Source organism: Arachis hypogaea, chromosome 16 (genome assembly GCF_003086295.3).
Source record: "Arachis hypogaea cultivar Tifrunner chromosome 16, arahy.Tifrunner.gnm2.J5K5, whole genome shotgun sequence".
Lineage (NCBI taxonomy): Eukaryota > Viridiplantae > Streptophyta > Magnoliopsida > Fabales > Fabaceae > Arachis > Arachis hypogaea.
Window position 1 is genome coordinate 96,818,400 of NC_092051.1, and position 11,293 is coordinate 96,829,692.

General features: G+C 38.4%; 1 non-coding gene across 1 annotated transcript; it reads left to right on the plus strand.

Moving 5' to 3' along the window:
• Positions 1-5,600: 5,600 nt before the first annotated feature.
• Positions 5,601-5,708, plus strand: LOC112759996 (small nucleolar RNA R71). The gene has a single exon (XR_003180455.1). It is a non-coding gene; the product is annotated as a small nucleolar RNA R71 (small nucleolar RNA).
• The last annotated feature ends 5,585 nt before the right edge of the window (positions 5,709-11,293 follow it).

Here is an 11,293-nt window from a genome sequence, read left to right on the forward strand (position 1 = left end):
AATTCTCTTTCTTGCTTTTTGCTCTGTTGGTTGTATGACAGGTAGAAGAAGCAGAGCTTCAACTTCCTTTGATTCTGAACCTGAGAGGACCTTCCTTAGATTAAGGAGGGAAGCAAGAGGAAAGAGAGTCATTGGTACTGAGGAGGAGGAAGAGTACTTTGAACCAGACATGGATGAGAATTTGGAGAACCATCATGAAGAAGAGGCTCACAACCATGGCAGAGAAGGTCCAGTGCATCATGCTGGACAAGAGAGAAGAGTTCTGGACTTTTACATCAATCCAAACCCAGGAAATTGTGGAAGTAGCATCCTCGTGCACGAAATTGTGATCATCAATGGCGCCAACAACTTGGTACGCACAATTGTAATCTCAACTCTTTATCACAACTTCGCACAACTAACCAGCAAGTGCACTGGGTCGTCCAAGTAATAATTGGTCCAATGCGCTGTCACTGCATGGCTAATCATCTGTCGATTCTCGATCATACTGGAATAGGATTTACTATCCTTTTGCGTCTGTCACTACGCCCAGCACTCGCGAATTTGAAGCTCGTCACAGCTATCCCTTCCCAGATCCTACTCAGAATACCACAGACAAGGTTTAGACTTTCCGGATCTCAAGAATGGCCAACCATGGGTTCTAACTTATACCACAAAGATTCTAATATCTCAGACTCGGTCCTCTGTATTAGATATCTAAGAGATACTCATTCTAGCTTGTTTGCATGTAGAACGGAAGTGTTTGTCAGGCACGCGTTCATGGGTGAGAATGATGATGAGCGTCACATAATCATCACATTCATCATGTTCTTGGGTGCGAATGGATATCTTAGAGAAGGAATAAGCTTGAATTGAATAGAAAAACAATAGTACTTTGTATTAATTCATGAGGAACAGCAGAGCTCCACACCTTAATCTATGGAGTGTAGAAACTCTACCGTTGAAAATACATAAGTGATAAGGTTCAGGAATGGCCGAGAGGCCAGCCCCCAAACGTGATCTAAAGATGAAACTAAAGATAATCCAAAGATGTAAATACAATAGTAAAAAGTCCTATTTATACTAAACTAGTTACTAAGGTTTACAGAATTGAGTAAATGATCCAGAAATCCACTTCTGGGGCCCACTTGGTGTGTGCTTGGGCTGAGCATTGAGCTTTACACGTGTAGAGGCTTCTCTTGGAGTTGAACGCCAGTTTGTAACCTGTTTCTAGCATTTAACTCCACTTTGCAACCTGTTTCTGGCGTTTAACTCTAGAATGCAGCATGGAACTGGCGTTGAACGCCAGTTTGCATCATCTAAACTCGGACAAAGTATGGACTATTATATATTGCTGGAAATCCCTAGATGTCTACTTTCCAACGCAATTGAGAGCGCGCCATTTGGAGTTCCGTAGCTCCAGAAAATCCACTTTTAGTGCAGAGAGGTCAGAATCCAACAGCATCTGCAGTCCTTCTTCAACCTCCGAATCTAATTTTTGCTCAAGTCCCTCAATTTCAGCCAGAAATTACCTGAAATCACAGAAAAACACACAAACTCCTAGTAAAGTCTAGAATTGTGATTTTTATTTAAAAACTAATAAAAATATACTAAAAACTAACTAAATTATACTGAAAACTATGTAAAAACAATGCCAAAAAGCGTATAAATTATCCGCTCATCACAACACCAAACTTAAATTGTTGCTTGTCCCCAAGCAACTGAAAATCAAATAGGATAAAAAGAAGAGAATATACAATAAATTCCAAAATATCAATGAAACTTAGCTCCAATCAGATAAGCGGGACTTGTAGCTTTTTGCCTCTTGAATAGTTTTGGCATCTCACTTTATCCATTGAAGTTCAGAATGATTGGCATCTATAGGAACTTAGAATACAGATAGTGTTATTGATTCTCCTAGTTCAGTATGTTGATTCTTGAACACAGCTACTTTATGAGTCTTGGCCGTGGCCCTAAGCACTTTGTTTTCCAGTATTACCACCGGATACATAAATGCCACAGACACATAACTGGGTGAACCTTTTTAGATTGTGACTCAGCTTTGTTAAAGTCGCCAATTAGAGGTGTCCAGGGTCCTTAAGCACACTCTGTTTTTGCTTTGGACCTCGACTTTAACCACTCAGTCTCAAGTTTTCACTTGACACCTTCACGCCACAAGCACATGGTTAGGGACAGCTTGGTTTAGCCGCTTAGGCCAGGATTTTATTCCTTTAGGCCCTCCTATCCACTAATGCTCAAGGCCTTGGATCCTTTTTATTACCCTTACCTTTTGGTTTTAAGGGCTATTGGCTTTTTTCTCTTGCCTTTTGGTTTAAAGAGCTTTTGGCTTTTTCTGCTTGCTTTTTCCTTTTCCTTTTCTCTTTTTTTTTCGCTATTTTTTTTTTCTGCAAGCTTTTGTATTCACTGCTTTTTCTTGCTTCAAGAATCATTTTTATGATTTTTCAGATTATCAAATAACATGTCTCCTTTTTCCTTATTCTTCAAGAGCCAACATATTTAACATTCATAAACATCAACTTCAAAAGACATATGCACTGTTCAAGCATTCATTCAGAAAACAAAAAGTGTTGTCACCACATCAAAATAATTAAACTAGTTTCAAGGATGAATTCGAAACCCTGTACTTCTTGTTCTTTTGTTTTTAAAACAGTTTTCATTTAAGAGAGGTGATGGATTCATATTCATAACTTTAATGCATAGACACTTAGACACTAATGGTCATGTAGTAAAGGCACAAACATAAATAAAACATAAATCATGGAAACTGAAAACAGAAAACAAATAAACAAGGAGATTAAGGAATGAGTCCACCTTAGTGAGGGTGGCGTCTTCCTCTTATTGAAGAACCAATGGTGCTCTTGAGCTCCTCTATGTCTCTTCCTTGTCTTTCTTGCTCCTCCCTCATAGCTCTTTGATCTTCTCTAATTTCATGGAGGATGATGGAGTGCTCTTGATGCTCCACCCTTAGTTGTCCCATATTGGAACTTAATTCTCCTAGGGAGGTGTTGATTTGTTCCCAATAGTTTTGTGGAGGAAAGTGCATCCCTTGAGGCATTTCAGGGATTTCATGGTGGGGGATTTCCTCATGCTCTTGTTGAGGTCCATGATCTCTTGTTTGCTCCATCCTTTTCTTAGTGATGGGCTTGTCCTCTTCAATGAGGGTGTCTCTGGCCTTAGGTGCCATAAATGGTTATGAAAAAAAAAGCAATGCTTTTACCACACCAAACTTAGAAGGTTTGCTCGTCCTCGAGCAAAAGAAGAAAGAAAGGATGAGAAGAAGAAGAGATGGAGGAGATGGACGTGTGTGAATGGTTCGGCCACTGGGGGTTTAAGGTGGTTATGATGTGTGAAAAGGAAGGAGTGATGGTTTGAATTTGAGTGGGTGGGTGTATGATGGTTTTGGAGGGGAATTGGAGGTGATTGGTGGAGGTTATTTTGGGGAAGAGAGTTATGAAAAGGTGTGAAGAGGAGAGAAGAAGTGGTGGGGATCCTGTGGGGTCAAGGACTTAACATCCTTGCTCCAATTAGGCATGTAAAACGCCCTTGCTGTGCAATCCTGGCGTTTAACGCCACACTGTTGCCTGTTTCTGGCGTTAAACGCCCAAATGTAGCTTGTTTCTGGCGTTTAACGCCAGGTAGATGCTTGTTTCTGGCGTTAAACGCCAGCTTGGTGCCTGTTTCTAGCGTTAAACGCCAGACAGATGCTTGTTTCTGGCGTTTAAACGCCAGACTGTTCTCCTCCAAGGTGTGCTATTTTTCATTCTATTTTTCATTCTGTTTTTGATTTTTCAGTAGTTTTTGTGACTTCACATGATCATCAACCTAAAGAACACATAAAATAACAATGGAAAATAAATAAATAAATATGATTAGATAACATTGGGTTGCCTCCCAACAAGCGCTTCTTTAATGTCAATAGCTTGACAGTGAGCTCTCATGGAGCCTCACAGATGTTCAGAGCATTTTTGGAACCTCCCAACACCAAACTTAGAGTTTGAATGTGGGGGTTCAACACCAAACTTAGAGTTTAACTGTGGCGGCTTTTGTTGACTCTGTAGTGAGAGAAGCTTTTCATGCTTCCTCTCCATAGTTACAAAAGGAGATCCTTGAGTTTTAAACACAAGGTTGTCCTCATTCAGTTGAAGGATCAACTCTCCTCTGTCCACATCAATCACAGCTTTTGCTATGGCTAGGAAGGGTCTTCCAAGGATGATGGATTCATCCTCATCCTTCCCAGTGTCTAGGATTATAAAATCAGCAGGGATGTAAAGGCCTTCAACCTTTACTAACACGTCCTCTACTTGTCCATAAGCCTGTTTTCTTGAGTTGTCTGCCATCTCTAATGAGATTCTGGCAGCTTGCGCCTCAAAGATTCCCAATTTCTCCATTACAGAGAGTGGCATGAGGTTTATCCCTGACCCAAGGTCACATAGAGCCTTCTCAAAGGTCATGGTGCCTATGGTACAAGGTATTAAGAACTTTCCAGGATCCTGTTTCTTCTGAGGCAATGTCAGTTGATCCAGATAACTCAGTTCGTTGATGAGCAAGGGAGGTTCATCTTCCCAAGTCTCATTACCAAATAATTTGGCATTCAGCTTCATGATTGCACCAAGGTACTTGGTAACTTGCTCTTCAGTGACATCTTCATTCTCTTCAGAAGAAGAATACTCATCAGAGCTCATGAATGGCATAAGGAGGTTCAATGGAATCTCTATGGTCTCTAGATGAGCCTCAGATTCCTTTGGTTCCTCAGAGGAAAACTCCTTGTTGATCACTGGACGTCCCAGGAGGTCTTCCTCACTGAGATTCACGTCCTCTCCCTCCCTTGTAGGTTCAGCCATGATGGTTAAATCAATGGCCTTGCACTCTCTTTTTGGATTCTCTTTTGTATTGCTTGGGAGAGTACTAGGAGTTTCAGTGACTCTTTTACTCAGCTGGCCCACTTGTGCCTCCAAATTTCTAATGGAGGACTTTGTTTCATTCATGAAACTTAAAGTGACCTTAGATAGATCAGAGACTATATTTGCTAAGCTAGATGGATTCTGCTCAGAATTCTCTGTCTGTTGCTGAGTGGATGATAGAAAAGGCTTGCTATTGCTAAACCTGTTTCTTCCACCATTATTAAAGCCCTGTTGAGGCTTTTGTTGATCCTTCCATGAGAAATTTGGATGATTTCTCCATGAGGGATTATAGGTATTTCCATAGGGTTCACCCATGTAATTCACCTCTGCTATTGCAGGATTCTCAGGATCATAAGCTTCTTCTTCAGAAGAGGCCTCTTTAGTACTGTTGGATGATTCCTTCAATCCATTCAGACTCTGAGAGATCATATTGACTTGTTGAGTCAATATTTTATTCTGAGCCAATATGGCATTCAGAGTATCAATTTCAAGAACTCCCTTCCTCATAGGCGTTCCATTATTCACAGGATTCCTTTCAAAAGTGTACATGAACTGGTTATTTGCAACCATGTCAATGAGTTCTTGAGCTTCTGTAGGCATTTTCTTTAGGTGAATGGATCCACCTATAGAATGGTCCAGTGACATCTTTGATAGCTCAGACAGACCATCATAGAATATATCCAGGATGGTCCATTCTGAAAGCATGTCAGAAGGACACTTTTTAGTCAGTTCCTTGTATCTCTCCCAAGCTTCATAGAGGGATTCACCTTCTTTCTGTTTGAAGGTTTGAACATCCACTCTAAGCTTACTAAGCTTTTGAGGAGGAAAGAACTTGGCTAAGAAAGCCGTGACCAGCTTATCCCAAGAGTTCAGGCTATCCTTAGGTTGAGAGTCCAACCATATTCTAGCTCTGTCTCTTACAGCAAATGGGAAAAGTATAAGCCTGTAGACCTCGGGATCAACCCCATTGGTCTTAACAGTATCACAGATCTGCAAGAATTCAGTTAAGAACTGAAAAGGATCTTCAGATGGAAGTCCATGAAACTTGCAGTTCTGTTGCATCAGAGAAACTAATTGAGGTTTAAGCTCAAAGTTGTTTTCTCCAATGGCAGGAATTAAGATGCTTCTTCCATGTAAATTGGAATTTGGTGCAGTAAAGTCACCAAGCATCTTCCTTGCATTGTTATTATTTTTGGCCATGTCTCCTTCTTTTTCGAAATTTTCAGTCAGATTTTCTCCAGATAGTTGTGCTTTAGCTTCCCTTAGCTTCCTTTTCAGAGTCCTTTCAGGTTCAGAATCAGCTTCAACAAGAATATTCTTATCCTTATTCCTGCTCATATGAAAAAGAAGAAGAAAACAGAAAAGAAAATATGGAATCCTCTATGTCACAGTATAGAGATTCCTTTATGTGAGTAGAAGAAGATATGAATAGAAGAAGGAGAATCCAAACACAAGGGTGAGGAGTAGGTTCGAATTCTTAGATGAAGAGGAGTGTTAGTAAATAAATAAAATAATTAGAAAGAGATGAGGGGGAGAGAATTTCGAAAATTAAATAAAAGAAAAGAAAAATATTTTTGTTTTTAATTAAAATTAAAATTAAAATTCGAAAAAAAATAAAAATTGAAATTAAATTAAATTTAAAACAATTAATTAATTAAAAAGGAATTTTTAAAAAGAGGAAGGTGATTTTCGAAAATAGAGAGAGAATTAGTTAAGTAGTTTTGAAAAAGATATGATTGAAACAAAAAGATAGGATTGATTGAAAAAAAATTGAAAATCAATTTAAAAAGATAAAAGGTTAGAAAAGATTTTGAAATTGATTTTTGAAAAAGATATGATTGAAACTTATTTTGAAAAAGATTTGAAAAAGAAATTTAAAAAGATTTGATTTTGAAAATTAAAGTTGATTACTTGACTATCAAGAAACAAAAAGATATGATTTACAATTTAAAGATTGAACCTTTCTTAAGAGGCAAGTAACAAACTTAAAATTTTGAATCAATCACATTAATTGTTTGCATTAATTTCGAAAATATGATTTAGAAATAAGAAAAAGATTTTGAAAATCAATCATAAAGTTTTCAAAAATATGAAGGAAAAATTAAAAAAGATTTGATTTTTGAAAAAGATTTGAAAAAGATAGAATTTTTAAAATTGAAAATTTGATTTGACTCATAAGAAACAACTAAATTTTAAAAAGTTTTGAAAAAGTCAACTCAAATTTTCGAAAATTTTGAGTAAAATAAGGAAAAGATATTTTTTTATTTTTGAATTTTTAATGATGAGAGAGAAAAACACAAATATGACCCAAAATATTAAGATTTTGGATTAAAACCAATGATGCATGCAAGAACACTATGAATGTCAAGATGAACACCAAGAACACTTTGAAGATCAAGATGAACATCAAGAACTTATTTTTTTGAATTTTTTTTAAAGAAAAGAAAAACATGCAAGACACCAAACTTAGAAATTTTCAAACTTTAGACACTAATAATTCAAGAATGTATATGAAAAATAAGAAAAGACACAAAACATTAAAATTTAAAGATCAAACAAGAAGACTTACCAAGAACAACTTGAAGATCATGAAGAACATATGCATGAGTTTTCGAAAAATGCAAGAAAGAGATAAACATGCAATTGACACTAAACTTAAAACTTGACACAAGACTCAAACAAGAAACATAAAATTATTTTTTATTTTATGATTTTAAAGATTTTTTTGGATTTTTCAAAAATTCTTTTGAAAAGGAAAATAAGGATTTCAAAATTTTTAATAGGAATTCTAGGAATCTTGCAATGTTAGACTAAAGCTCCAGTCCAGGAATTAGACATGGCTTACTAGCCAGCCAAGCTTTCAGTGAAAGCTCCGGTCCAAAACACTAGACATGGCCAATGGCCAGCCAAGCTTCAGCAGATACAAATTAGACATACAACAGCTGATACTTCATCCAACTTCATATGCTGATAAATGGAAGCCTCGGTCCAAATAAATTAGACATGGCTTTACAGCCAGCCAGGCTTCAACGTGCTTCATGAAACACTAGAATTCATTCTTAAAAATTTTGAATAAAAATATATTTTTTTGATTTTTTTCGAAAATAAGAATAATAAAAACAAAAAGGTTAAAATTAAAATAAAGTTACCTAATCTGAGCAATAAGATGAACCGTCAATTGTCCAAACCCGAACAATCCCCGGCAACGGCGCCAAAAACTTGGTGCACGAAATTGTGATCATCAATGGCGCCAACAACTTGGTACGCACAATGGTAATCTCAACTCTTTATCACAACTTCGCACAACTAACCAGCAAGTGCACTGGGTCGTCCAAGTAATAAACCTTATGTGAGTAAGGGTCGATCCCACAGAGATTATCGGCCTGAAGCAAGCTATGGTCACCCTGTAAATCTCAGTCAGGTGGATTCAAATGGTTATCGTGAATTGATAATAAAAAAGATAAATAAAATATAACTAGGATAGAGATACTTATGTAATTCATTGGTGAGAGATTCAGATAAGCGTATAGAGATGCTTTCATTCCTCTGAACCTCTGCTTTCCTGCTGTCTTCATCCAATCATTCCTACTCCTTTCCATGGCAAGCTTTATGTAGGGCATCACCGTTGTCAATGGCTACATCCCATCCTCTCTGTGAAAATGGTCCAATGCGCTGTCACTGCATGGCTAATCATCTGTCGGTTCTCGATCATACTGGAATAGGATTTACTATCCTTTTGCGTCTGTCACTACGCCCAGCACTCGCGAGTTTGAAGCTCGTCACAGCCATCCCTTCCCAGATCCTACTCGGAATACCACAGAAAAGGTTTAGACTTTTCAGATCTCAAGAATGGCCATCCATGGGTTCTAACTTATACCACGAAGATTCTAATATCTCGGACTCGGTCCTCTGTATTAGATATCTAAGAGATACTCATTCTAGCTTGTTTGCATGTAGAACGGAAGTGTTTGTCAGGCACGTGTTCATGGGTGAGAATGATGATGAGTGTCACATAATCATCACATTCATCATGTTCTTGGGTGCGAATAGATATCTTAGAGAAGGAATAAGCTTGAATTGAATAGAAAAACAGTAGTACTTTGTATTAATTCATGAGGAACAGCAGAGCTCCACACCTTAATCTATGGAGTGTAGAAACTCTACCGTTGAAAATACATAAGTGATAAGGTTCAGGCATGGCCGAGAGGCCAGCCCCCAAACGTGATCTAAAGATGAAAGTAAAGATAATCCAATGATGTAAATACAATAGTAAAAAGTCCTATTTATACTAAACTAGTTACTAGGGTTTACAGAATTGAGTAAATGATGCAGAAATCCACTTCTGGGGCCCACTTGGTGTGTTCTTGGGCTGAGCATTGAGCTTTACACGTGTAGAGGCTTCTCCTGGAGTTGAACGCCAGTTTGTAACCTGTTTCTGGCATTTAACTCCACTTTGCAACCTGTTTCTGGCGTTTAACTCTAGAATGCAGCATGGAACTGGAGTTGAACGCCAGGTTTCATCATCTAAACTCGGGCAAAGTATGGACTATTATATATTGCTGGAAAGCCCCGGATGTCTACTTTCCAACGCAATTGAGAGCGCGCCATTTGAAGTTCTGTAGCTCCAGAAAATCCACTTTGAGTGCAGGGAGGTCAGAATCCAGCAGCATCTGCAGTCCTTCTTCAACCTCTGAATCTGATTTTTGCTCAAGTCCCTCAATTTCAGCCAGAAATTACCTGAAATTACAGAAAAACACACAAACTCCTAGTAAATTCCAGAATTGTGTTTTTCATTTAAAAACTAATAAAAATATACTAAAAACTAACTAAATTATACTGAAAACTATGTAAAAAGAATGCCAAAAAGCGTATAAATTATCCGCTCATCACATCCAAAAGCCAACCATACATGCCAATAACTTTGAACTAAAACCCCAGCTCATCACCCTTGTTCAGAACAACTGTTCATTCGGAGGAAGTGTCTAAGAAGATCCCAATCAACATCTCACCACCTTCCTAAGGATATCTGATACTGTGAAGTCTAATGGTGTTCATCCTGACACCTATAGATTGCTTTTGTTCCCCTTTTCACTCAAGGACAAAGCATCTAAATGGCTGGAATCTTTTCTGAAGGAGAGTTTAACAACCTGGGAAGATGTGGTGAACAAATTCTTAGCGAGATTCTACCCTCCTCAGAGAATTAATAGGTTGAGAGCTGAAGTACAAACATTCAGGCAACAAGATGGTGAAACTCTCTATGAAGCATAGGAGAGGTTTAAGGACTTGACAAGAAGGTGTCCACCAGACATGTTCAATGAATGGGTGCAGTTACATATTTTCTATGAGGGTCTTTCTTATGAATCAAAGAAGGCAGTAGACCACTCATCCGGGGCATCTCTGAACAAGAAGACCATTGAAGAAGCTATAGATGTCATTGAGACTGTAGCTGAGAATGATTACTTCTATGCTTCTAAAAGGGGCAATACTAGAGAACTGATGGAGCTGAACAACGTGGATGCACTGCAGGCTCAAAACAAGATGATCATCAAGTAGCTGGCTGACCTTACCAAGAAGATGGAAAGAAACCAAGTCGCAACAGTCACCACCTCATCAGCAGCTCAAGAAGGAGTGAACGCAGAGGTAGAGGGTGATCAGGAACAAGCCAACTACATTGGAAACTCACCTAGGCAGACCCATGATCCATACTCCAAAACTTATAATCATGGTTGGAGAAACTACCCAAACTTTGGGTGGGGAGATCAACAAGATCAAGGCCAAGATCAGAGACGTCACAACCCCAACAACAATGCAGCTCACCAATATTCCACACAGAGATCATATCAGCACCCACCTAACAATACCTCTCAACATCCATATCAAAACCAAAATGGCCCTTCTCATCCTTGCAATCTCAACTCACCATCATCCGAAGATAGACTCTCAAGGATTGAGACTCTACTTGAAGGCATATGTAAGGAAATCCAAGATAACAAGGTGTTTAAGGAGGAGGTGCGAGCCAATATCAAAAACTAGGGAGACACCATCAAGAGGCTGGAATTTCAAGTGGGATACCTCTTTGAGAAGATTCCTAAACCTACTGACAGTTTCCCAAGTGACACAGAGAAAAACTCGAGAGGTGAAGCAAAGAAAGTAAGATGGGAAGTATGCAAGATGGTCACTATAAGTGATAGGGGGACTGAGGAAGAGCTGAACAAACCCTTAGAACACTCTGGAGATACTTCAGCAGAGAAGCAGGAAGAAGGTAACCAAGAAACCAAAACTACACAGAAGGAGATTCTGAAACTCTATGCACCTTTTCCCTAATGAATCAAAGGTGGTGTAGAAAAGAGAATATACTCAAAGTTCCTCGACATGTTTGCATCCCTTCAAGT